Raw genomic sequence first — 12,802 nt, 5'->3', positions numbered from 1 at the left:
ACTTATTCCTTATGTTTTTATTTATTGAAAAATTAATACCATATTGTCTAGAACAATAATAAATATATAAATAATATAAATATAAAATTCTGATATACGCTAACTCAATATTATAGTATATTATGCAACAAGTGCGGTAAACGGTATTTGACTCACGAGTTTTTAATAAACGAGTGAGTTATAGTATATTATGCAACAAGTGTGGTAAACGGCATTTGACGGACGAGTTTATTAGACACGAGCGGAGCGAGTTAAAAAGTTTACCGAACGTGTTGCACACTATACCAATTCTACGACCGTTAGTTTTTGGGTACATTTGCGCAAAATATGAATACATTCACTGACATGACTGTCAGAATTGGCAAACTTCAAAATTCAAAGCGTGGGAAATATCTCCGAAAACAACCGATTGCTCCCAAATCCGTGCGGTAAAATCCCGGAAATGTCCGAAGTGACTCGGATTCGTTGGAAACGAAACTGACGTGGTAAAGTGACGCTTCCCGCACACTAGATCGGTGTGTAATTATGAATTTTACAGACGGGAGTAGAAAAAGGTTTTTTTTTTATTAGGTTCACTCATAGTTTGAAGATTATCGTTCAACAGTTTGGAGCTTTGCTGATCCGAAAAACGACTTGCGTGCATTGAAGTACTATTTTTTAGAATTTCGTCAAAATATCATTGCGAACTGGTCATTGTTGAAATCAATCAACTATTTCTAGTTTAGTTTATGGGATCAGTCCTCACATTGGTATTTTATTCAAAAGCATGCTGCATTAAAAACAAGTTGTATATTTTTATGATTTATGCTGCAGTCGATACACCCTTTTGGAAATTTTTGTTATTTTGACAACATTCAAGATGGAGTAGAGAGGGGATCGGAATTAGGCCCCCTCGAAAGATGTTTTCAAGTTATTTATTTTTGGTGTACATTTCAATTGTAAATTTTGTTAATTTTATTTTTCTTTGTTTTATAAGTATACCAGTTAGCTACATCGAGCAATTACCTTAAAGAATATTAAATAAATAAACGAAAATTTAAAGTTATTTTAAAGTGGAAATCACATGGAAAGTCTTTAGAATGATTTTATTTTTTTGGACGCCCTCAAAGTAACCCAGGAAATTACATTTACAAATGTGTTGTTATTAGTTTTTCGCTGTTTTTAGCTGTATTGGTTTTGCCTGTTATCTAAATCTGATCTAAAAATTTTGGAGTATTATTTTGATCATTTTTATGCTGTGCGCCATCTTTCTTTTTTGTGACGCGATCTTATCATTATGCTGCGACTGTCATTAACCGTCTTTTGATTAATTTGCCGGGTATGGTTCCGGGTATGTACAGGGTGGTCCGTTTAAGAGGGGCCTGTACCTTATCTCGAAACCTACGGGGGTTACAAACAAAAATTAAAAAATTTGTTTCTATTAAAATGACCTTTATTTTTTTTATTTTCCTAATCGTCACTTTTTTATATACATGGTGGTAAAACAAAGTTACATTATTTTAAATAGAAGCATTTATGGATTTATTTCTTTCGAACTTATTAGCGATCATATTCAGAATTCGGATTATGTTTAAACGATCATTGTTGGTTTGTTTATTAATTTTTCTTTAAATATTTTCTTAAAATACTCGATGTTGCCACGTTTCACAAAATGATACTTTTCTCAATTTTCTTAAATGAGATTATTATTGTTTTTTCGAATAGCCACTTAATAGCAATTTCAATTATATAATATAATAAGGGTCTCTGACTTACGGTTTTGGCTTAATTGGCAATTATTTTCCAATAATACATAAATTCTTTTACATTGATAATTTAAGAATATTGTAAATAATGTCCTTAAATGGAAAAAAAAACTTGAAAAAAAAATCATATTTTTAATAATGTATACCAGATGTTTTTAAAAAATATATAGAAACCTGCCTGTTGAAATACACAAACACAAAAGTGAAGATATTTTTTATTTTGACCTTTTTGACATAATCATCGAAGTCACTTTGAAAACAATAGTAGTTTTCTACTGTGGTAATATGACTGATTTTTTAACAGGTATCAGTGTACTATAATATTTTAAGACAAATATAGCAGCAGTTTCGAACAAATGGCAGTGTTTTAGTGAAAAAAAGTAAAAACCGAACGGTTTTGGATGAAAATATGTAGCTAGATATTCTTCTGCATTTTGCAAATACTCCAGAGACCTCCACCCGCCTTGTCGCTTCACATGTAGAGACGTTAGACGACCCACACTTCAAACATGTTTAAAGTTATAAGCCATTTAAATGCACACCAGTACCAAAACTAAGAGAAGCAGTTTTTAAGTTAAGATTCGAATTTTGCAATATAATTTTTTAGATAACATATTTGAAAATATAATTTGGACCGATGAATCAATATTTACAACTTCTGCGGTGTTATTGAATAGAAAAAAGACGCATTATTGGAGTTCAAAAAATAAAAAATGTGTTTTTGAAGAATACAAGTAGCGGCGAAGATCCGTGAACATGTGGTGCGCAATCTGGAGAGCTGGAATTTTAGGTCCCATATTTTACCAACAAAATTTAATATATTTAAACTTACAAAGGAAATAAATTCGGCCACTGGTACATAATAATATTCTCCAAAGAGACATCGAAATTTAATTTCGCAGCAAGATGGCGCTGCTTACCATCGAAGTGCTGAAATTATTCATTTTTTGAACGAAAACTTCAGAGAGAGTGGATTGGACAAAACGGGAGTGCAGCAACCAGTTGGCACGGCAATACACTAACCGAATGAAACGAATTACGTCTCAAATGCCATATAACATTTAGAAATAGCATATACTACTTGTGATCTCCAAAACGGCGGACATATTGGAAAACTAATTTAATTAATTTTACTTGTAAGTTATGTGCATTAGTATAAGTGTTCATTTTTTGTAATAATTTCACGTGGACATTTAAATGTAGAAACAAGTAATTTGCGAAATTTGGCAACATTGTGCAAAGCGTAATGTTCTGTTGTTATTCTTAATGTTTATTATGACTTCCTAGCGCTCCAAAAACGGTTATGAACAAGTTGATGCGGAGCCAATTCCCAGTTTCATATCTTAATAATTTAAATCTCATATCCAGCTTTTAATTTTATCTGCCAATTAAGCCAAAACGGTAGGTTAGAGACCCGTACCATGTTTTATAATTGAAATTGTTATTCGAAAATCCAATAATATACAGGGTGTCTCATTTAAGAAAATTGACAAAAGGATCATTTTGCGAAACGTGGCAACACCCCGTATTTTAAGAAAATATTTTAAATTTGTTCATTACCTAAAGAAAAGCAAACCAAATAATAGATGGAAAAAAGTTTAATAAGTTAATAAGCAACCCAACAATGATGGTTTAAACATAACACGCTAATATGTTCGAAAAGGTGCGTCTCAGACCCGTACTCATATATATCGTTGAATTTGTCTTTGAAAGGACTATCCAGAATGCAATAAAATGTAGGTGTTCCCTTTAAAAAAATGTAACTTTGTTTTACCACCCATAAAAAATTGATGATTATGAAAATAAAAAACATAAAGGTCATTTTAATAGAAACAACTTTTGTAATTAATTTTCTTTGTAGCCCCCGTAGGTTTCGAGATAAGGTATAGACCCCTCTTAAACGAGCCACCCCGTACGTACTGTAGTTGAACCAACAAACCGAATGGACATTATTATATTATAATTTTAATGCTTTTTTAAGCGCCCATACGTTTCCCTTCGGCGACGCAAACGTATAACATAATGGCACCTATTACACATCGAGGCCAGACTTGTAAAACGTTTACGCAAGCCGTTACTGACATTGAACTAAAATTCGAAAATCGCTTGCTAAACGAAATACCAGCGCGAAAACACAAATCGGATAAATCCAAACATTTATCTTCGATTGTTGGTATACTTGTACATACAAGCGGCGAATACGTTTCGGACAATAGCGACGTCGTCGTGGTGGTCGGAGGTCTTAAGGTGGGAGGGTGCGTTGTGTTTTGAAAGTTCAACTCGGGTGGGTACCGTATAGGTACAGATAATGAGTGCCATCAGACGACGCGACGCTATCGGTTTACGGAACCCATTAAAACGGTACCGGAGTCTAAAATCGATTTCGACCGCGTTTGCGGTAGTTCGGTCCGGCTTAATTTGCACGTAATCGGAATTGTTAATTTATTTGCCGGGCAGTGTATATGATTTGGTTCTGTTTGCCGATATTTTTGTCGTGATTTGACGAGACAGGTAATTGGGGCGATTTAAGCACCAGTGGCGTAACGATACCGCCATAGTAATAATAATAATACATTTATTATCCCACATATTTAGAATACATACATACAGCGTATTATGGATTTCGTCTAGCAGGTCAAAATTTGTATAATATATTTTTCTTTAAAGTAAAGTAAAATAATTCAAAGAATCTGTAAAATAATGTGATGACATTTAAATTATTGTAATAATACATGGCGGATTCTGTAAATGTTCATAATCCATAAGGAATTATAGGAAACGGACGCGTGATGCGACGCGGTCGAACATTAGCGCGGAAAACAATCACCCCATTGACGGTCTTTATAGTTCTCCGACTTAAAAACATGTTAATAACGCTGCTGTACTGCTTGTGCATTAAAATGCTGCTTATTGGGGCGATTTAACTACCAGTGGCGTAACGATACCGGTACGATTGGCCATAACAATAATAAAAATAATAATAATAATATCTTTATTATCCTACATATTTAGAATATAATCAGTGTATTACGGATGTCGTGGAGTAAGTCAAAATAAGGTATACTATATAGAATCCGCGAATGAGGCAGAAAACTACATTTAAAATTTATATAATAAAAATACTTGATAGAACACAAGAATACAGTGATAACAAACAAGTAAGTAAAATATTCCTTTAAATTATGAAAACAGTTTTGTAGGAGAAAAAATTTTAGTTTGGATTTAAAAATGTTTATATTACCACTGCTTATTAGCTCTGGGGAAAGTTTTTTGTAGACTCTAACATCGGTGTTCGTAAAATATTTTCTTGAAAATTCTAGTCTATTTTTTTTTTATGGAGAAATAGTCTTTGTTACTGTATTATAGTCGCGAAAATTTTTCTTTATTTTGTAAGTTATTTTTGTTCTTATGCACCCTTAAACAAACTCCTAATATGTATATACACACTAAAGGCAGTATTTTGAACTCCCTGAAGAGAGGCCTGCAGGAACTATCCGGTAACACTCTAGCGATACAGCTCAGGACTTTCTTTTGGGATTTAAAACAGATATCGCATGACTTGAATTTCCGCGAAAGGGAATACCAAGAATAGATGTGAACCTAGTAGAAATTTACCATGCATTTCCCATTCAAAATAGTTTAATTTTTTTTTATTAGGAAACAATAATTGTGAGGGTTTGAATAAAGTAATTGATATTGAGTTTCTCAAGGTAGGTTCTAGTCGTAAAAATTTAGCGTGCGTTTTTATTTCAACGGCCTCTCTGTCCGAGTGGACATTCAGGGAAAGGTCTTTTTTGTTTTGTGCTTATTTAAATATCAGTACACTTGTTTTTTTGGACATTCAAAACGAGCTCGTTGGTGTTAAATCAGCTATTTGGCATTACAAGTGCTGAATTAATTGTGTCTTGAAGAGTTAGATAAAACAGGGCCAAGTACTGTACCTTGCGATACACCTCTATCGACCGATCGGAGTTGAGATTTTTAATTTTTTTAAATTGTCCTTTTCCTACTTTATTTTAATATACTGCCTACGATTTGTTAAGAATGGTCTAGACCAGTGCAGAGCTATTCCACGAATTCCGTATTGTTCCATCCTATTCAAAAGAATTTCGTGGTTCATACAGTCAACACATCCTTGCAGGGTGCTTTCAAAACTCAATATAGTTGATAGCGTACTTCAAAAAAGAATGAGTAACCTAGTGATAGTGGAATACAATTCAAAAGGGAAACCTTAAAGCAGTTTTACGGACGGCATTTTATTCAACTAGCATTGACGTAAAGGTTTATTAAAATTTTATCATATTTGGCATTTCAAAAAATTACGATTTTGTATTTGTATCTAAAAAAGTTGTAGATTTCGAAATATTAGCAATGAAACGTTTCTCCATTGAAAAAATGCTAAGCGGCTATTAATTGACCAAGAAGACCAAGAAGATAAATACTAAATATATTAGATAAACAAATAATGGAGCTCTAAAAAATGGCACCTTCTGTATACATTACAATTTTTTATAAATCTTACAAATGAAGCCTGGTTATTAACACATACATGTCGCAACAATGTCTAAAAAATGGAACAAATTTCATAAAAACATTCAGACATTTAGACGTACAAGAAACACCGTTTTAAGAAATAATAGAAAAATGGTAGAATTTTACGACTATTATATTCCATATCTCATTTTGATAATAATTTTTTGGGAATGTTGCAAATAATAAACTGGCTTTTTAATTTGTTTTGATTGATTATTAGTATTTTCTCAATTTTTTCTTTTTGGAAGTCAGCCTTTTCTAAAATGCAAAATATAATAAAATTATAAATATTAGGTATTTCCATTTGAAAAAATGACAACAATTTTTTCACATTTCAACATTATGTTATTTTTTTTCTGCATCGTGCTCAAATTTGTCATCAATGTCTCATTGATATTTTCCGGCGAATTTTCATTTTGGAAGTATTACATAAACTTAAACCTTTTTTTTTACGCGCACGTACAAAATGTCAAAGTAAATGACACTTATAAACAGTTGTATGGAAAAATTTAAAATTTTTCTTTAAATTCTAATATCGGAAAGACTTTAAGACTTGCCCTTCAAATAGTGCATTCTCTTACGTCGAAATTTCGAAGTTAATCCTTATAAGGACCAAAATAATTTTCTTTCCCAATAAGGACACTTTTACGTTTAATCCATTTCATGAACGCTCGAGAGATTCATTGTATGGTAATGAAATATATTTATGGCTCTTGAGAATGACATAATGTATATGCCCTGAGATAATATTCAGCATTGTTTGTTTTCAGCTGGTTGGTGAACGTATTCATAATTAATATTTTTAGTAATAGCAACCTGATGCAAATAAACCCTCGGTGGGTTTTGTAATTTACTGAAGAAAACATATTAACAAAAATAAAAAAAAAAACATTAACAAATATTTTTTCTTTGAATTCCTAGTCCCGGTGTTATTTTTTTTGTTTTTTATTTTGTTTATTGGGAATATCACCTTTCCTTAGACGTTTTAGGGTTTACGTCTTTAGGATTACAGTCAAGTCGTTGAAATTCGTTGACGTCTGTAACCAATTAAACTCATATTTAATTGACGTGTTTCAAATGCAATTACCTGTAATAGATGAGTTCAAATTGAATTGTTTTTTCTTCTTCCTAACGATGGGTTATTTCATTGTTTTTTCGTATTTGCGTATTGTTTTCGTTGGTAGACACAAATTACCACAAACAATGTTGACCCACGTTGACATTGTAATGCGGAATTTTTACTATTTATATCGAAGTAGTACTTTAGTATACACAGTGCAATACAGCAAATGTTTGTGCAAACACAGCGTATCAAGGTTCTTCCCAAGCGTCTTCAACATTCAAGCAAAGGTGTCTTCTATTCGAAATCATTTCCCCGTCCTTTGCTACTTTTTAAGACATCGTTCCATTGATTTCATGTTGTACTTTTTGCAAATAAAAATTATGTCAGTGAGGTTTATGTTATCGTTTACATTTAACAACAACGAGTTAATGAAAACATAAACATCGGTATTATTGTTGTTCTTTTATTTAGTGTCGGATAGGCACTATCGTTTTAATAACACTTGATGAGAAACGTCTGCTGCTCGTTTTGCTTATACATTTTTTAATTTTATCGTCATTGAGAGATAAAACTAATCATAAAAAATGCCCGTTTTGTCCAAACTATTTCGATTCCATCTCCTAGTTTATTTAGAAAATTCGAATAGATTATGTATCAATATATATGTAATTAAGATAAATCGATTGTGAGGAAAATACGGAGAATGATGAAAAGCACATTTTTAATGGAGCCGACCTTCAAAAAAATCCAACTTTCGCCGATTGCCTGTTTCAGGTTCCGTTTTGTAATTCTTCAGCCGATTAATTATATTGTTTCGCCTCAATCTTCGATTCTTTTTGCGCAACATAACCGCACGTATCAGTTTTAAATCATCGTCCGACCATAGGTACCGTTTATTATAGTGTTCTGCAATCTCTACTAAGTAGACGTAATAAATTTAATAAAAATGTTATAAGGATTTCATAAGGTGTAAAATTTGAATTTTTGTGTCAGGCACGATTTATTTGGAAAATATTTAATATGATTATTTTTTAATTTTATTAACCGATCATTTCTTGTATAAATATTTAAACACGCAATGTTTAACATTCTTACCTGCACCGCTGTTATAACATAATTCGTTTTCTTAAGTTATTAAAATTTTGGAACGCCGTGTTACGTTTAAACAAGCGAGTAATGATTTTACCAAACCCGTTACCATATTAAAAGAAAAAATCTTTCATGGAAGACATTCCTGATCTAAAATTGACGTAAGTTGTCGCAAATAAACAATTGTAGGTTTCTAAGTGCAGATTAGCAAATTTAAATTTAAAAAAATGAAGTTTTTAAATGTCTATATATATTTTGCCGTTGATCTAACTGAAGACGATGATCTCCATTATTAGTCAAATGCTTTATTTCGTAATATACGAGGCATGTCTAAAAAGGTTTTTTTCTGCTACTACTGTAAAACTATGGTCGTCTCATAATATAGAGTACAGATCCTGACAAATATAGCCGTTTGCCTTTGATATAAAGGAGTAATTTGTTTTCGCCCGTTTTTGTGGCGCTGAGAATTGTTAATGGCAGAACAGTCAGTAATACACAAGGGCTGTCAAATTGTTTTTGTTTTCGACAAACATTAACGCTTCTAAGTGATTAATATATTATTACGGGCCGCTAATAGTTCATGTTTTAACCTTATTTTAGTTTTATTTCATTTTAGTTTTTAAGCTTTCACGTAGCTGCCAAAACACATTTTTACCAATGCAAATGTTCCATTATTTGAAGTCCCTAGTTTCAAGAATGTTCAAGAACAATTTGCCCAATTTTGCACTGACCAAAATATTGACATACCCTAAATATTCTTATTTGGTAGTGTTGAAATAATAGAAGGATTCATATAGGTGCTCACAAACTGGTTAATCTTGACAGTGACCTTCGTCAACTGCGGAAGGCAAAAGCCGAAGGCGCATAGATGATTCGGTTAAATTATACTATATATATACTATATACGTTTTATGTCACATTAATATCACCTTCTTAGCTTTGTAGTTCATTTCAGGTTTTTATTTTATTGTACAATAAAAAGTTTGATAATAGGAGCCTTACATTATTCCTCGATACGAACAGGGACTTTTGTATTACACAACATGATTCTAATAATTTTGGGATTATTTGTTCATTTATTTTTAAAAAATTGTGAGTGGGACAATCTATGAAAAATGACAATAAAAACGTACAAGAAATGAGTTGGTAGGGTCGCCAACTGTACTATATTTTAGCTCAGCGTAATAAATACTGTTAAAAAAATATATACTACGCAAACGCGCTTATAAAATCTGTTCTTCCTGATTGCTCGAGCTTCTTTTCAGTAAAATAAAAAAATGTGTTTCAATTATTTTAAGTATGATGTTTAGACAAAAAAATTGAACTTAATATGGACGAACTCACTGAACTACCGACTTGCAATGAAATTTATTTCAAAATAAAGGGTTTTCTTCATTTTACCGAAAAAAGCGCAGGTCAAAGACGCTTTGACGGAATTTCTCAAATTTATCGGATTGTTGCTCTGTAGTCCTGCGCGATATAAAACGAATATTGCAAGATTACAATTAATAAAACGAGCTTTGAATAAGTACAATCTAGATTTGCATTGATGCGCATCATATAAAATAAAATAAAAACGTCCTAAAAAAATATAACCATAAAATATAATTAGACATATATTTTAACCTATTTCTAACGATGTACTATAATTTTTCCCAGTGCACTATTGTTTGCACCTTTAATGCAAAAAATACTGTATTTCATTTGTTTGAGTTGTCGAACAAAACACATATACAATACAAATGTATTAAAGGTGAATACCAGTAAAATAGTTTGCAGCATATTGCGTTGCACCTGAGAAATGTGTTGTAGCTTGCCTCGACCTAGCCATTCCATTCGATGTTATCTTGGTTTCGCTTGCTATTTGAATGATAAATTTCGTCACCCGTAAGTGCATTTTTGATATTTTTCAGTATAATGCAGTCGTCGCCCTTGTTCCTCTTTTAACGGGAGAAGATAATGTAGATCTTAAGTCGTTATCTCGATTTAACAATTTTTAAATCTCAATTCTTAACAGTAAATCTGCATAGTAAAAAAAGAAATCAAAAAAACATTGCACATTATTTAGCGAAAGATTTTTGGAGTTTCTCAAACTGCTGTTCTCTAAATGGTTTTGGTTTGTTATTAATGAGCTTTAATTTAACAATTAAAGGATTTCAAATTGAATTAACATTAAAACCAGAAAGGAAATCTGTAAGAAAAATATGAAGCTTCAGGAGGTGCGTCTGTGAGTAATTTGAAGTCAAAATAAAGGCACTACTGAATTTGTTTTTTTTTTTTTGATTGATTTGATTTGCACGATTTTTCGTTATCACCTAGTCAAACACCCCAAAAATCCTTTCCTAATATCACTTTTTTTTATATTCTTCATTTATTAAAAAAAAAATCTTGAAAAACATTTTATATGATCAGCGGACATAAAAATTTATATTGTGGCTGTTTGACAGTTTGACGTAATGAATCTTACCTTAGAATAGAGTTTGTACTTTTATAACACCCCGTATACGTATTACAATTGTTGTTGTTTACCTGTAAAACTGGCGATTTTTACGTTGACGCAAGATTCGGCCTTCCAATCGATTTTTGTACCGGTAAATACAAGAAAAACAAGTTCCAAAGTGCGCGACCCGCGACGCCATTTTTTTCGAGCAATTTCCTCCCAAAATTATTCCACCCGGCGATTGCGATGGAATTCACCCATTGTGGGAAATAAAAGAAAAAACAACACAATGTCGACGACATTTTGTCGATTCGGAAAATACCCAGACATTGAACGCTACACAATTTACATTATTTAAATATCAAAATACGCGGATATTTATTTACGAGACTCCCGCGTTCTCAAAAGTCCCCGGACTGCAGATATCGATACGGAATTTTAAAATCGCCTGCGTTTTTTTTTACCTTGTTTTTCTTTTCTGCATCGTATAATTTACTTTGTTTACGGCGGATCGCCGCCGTGAATCAAATTAAAAGCTGGTCTCATCTATTTGGAACTCTGCTTGAAAAGGAATTAAATGTAAACCTGTAGCCTTAATTAGTCTTTAGAAATTTAGCATATTTATTTATATCCTTAATGTTTTAGCTTCTTTTTATTCTTCAACTTTGAAATACATATAATCTTGGAGTTGTTCTTGGGTGGAGGTTGTTCAATAATAACACAGATCTTTTAATTTTTTAAATTTGATTAGGTGGATCTTTATCAAGAGTTTAAAATACATACAAATATTAAATAAATTAAATATTTAATACAAAAATATTTAAATGCTTTAGTGATATCTTGAATGTATTAAGAAAATACAAATATGAAATAATTGATATTAATATTTTGATTTTGAAGTTTATGGTTAATATGTTTGCTAAAAGTTCATTTGATTGGTTTATTTTGAACACTATTATTCGTGTAAATTTGAACTCTCTTTTAGCTATATTGCCAATAAGATTTATAATAAATATGTTGAATCCAGTTCAGTTCTAGTATTTAGGAAAACATTTAAGGTCACTTTATTGGAATTACAAAAGTCTCTGTCCTAAACAAATTAATATTTTACCAATAATTAATTATAGCGTATTGTTTCATTATTGTTGTAATATTCGGTCAATGTTGAGTAGCTGAGATCAAGATCTTAAGTTAGACTTCGCCGTTTGGGATGTGTAACTATTTTAGTTTGTGTTAAGTAATTTTGTCTAAATCTTGTGCAATAATATCTCAATAAAGACTGTGATTATTTATTTTTATTATTATTATTATAAGAAAGTTGATTTGATTTTTAATTTATACTAGGTTATTAAACTGTGGTACAATTGATTTAAATTACTTATATCCTTTTGTTCATTTACAGTATTTATTTCTTTTTTGAATATGAATCATTTCTTTTATTGCTATTTTATTATAATTACACCTATTGCCATTGCGAATGCGAATATTTTATGAATTTATTTATTACTAAAGGCTTGCCAGACAATGGCAATCTTTCAGGCCATTATATCTGTAACTCAGATCATAAGCGGACCTTCAGGTAATGTAATGAATATTTTATTTTTATCTAAATATGTTCCTAGTTTCCAACTTAGTTATTTTATTTTTTTTATGTTTTTATTATAACATTTGAGGTTTTTCTCTGCAACGAGAGTAAAATTTTTGATAATAATCTGTAAGCACTTAATAAAACCACAACTTATAATGCATGCAACCTTTTTTAATTCGATGAATTTCTGTTTCCTTCACAAGAATTTCCGCGTTTAGATTTCTCAGTAGATGATTAGCAAGTGCTAAATCCCAATGGTCTCCATTTGATTTACATCGGGACCGATGGCTGCCCAGTCTGTTCTAATTATCTAGTTAAGACTGCAACTAGTTTGAATTGCTAAA

General features: G+C 31.4%; 1 protein-coding gene across 2 annotated transcripts in view; it reads left to right on the top strand.

Moving 5' to 3' along the window:
- LOC132703366 (elongation of very long chain fatty acids protein AAEL008004-like) overlaps nt 1-12,802 on the top strand; it is a 41,959-nt gene that overhangs the window by 13,447 nt on the left and 15,710 nt on the right. The window contains exon 1 of one of the 2 annotated variants that reach the window (XM_060672585.1): nt 4,104-4,256. The exons of the other annotated variant lie outside the window; for it this stretch is intronic. The gene's annotated coding sequence lies outside the window, so the exon portion shown is untranslated. Of the gene's footprint in view, nt 1-4,103; nt 4,257-12,802 lie in introns of those variants that run through there. 2 annotated transcript variants of the gene reach the window in all.

The sequence above is a fragment of the Cylas formicarius genome, unplaced genomic scaffold (genome assembly GCF_029955315.1).
Source record: "Cylas formicarius isolate icCylForm1 unplaced genomic scaffold, icCylForm1.1 PGA_scaffold_6__28_contigs__length_40554024, whole genome shotgun sequence".
NCBI classification, from domain to species: domain Eukaryota; kingdom Metazoa; phylum Arthropoda; class Insecta; order Coleoptera; family Brentidae; genus Cylas; species Cylas formicarius.
Note: the sequence above shows the minus strand (reverse complement) of the source record. Positions and strands in the feature narration are given on the sequence as shown.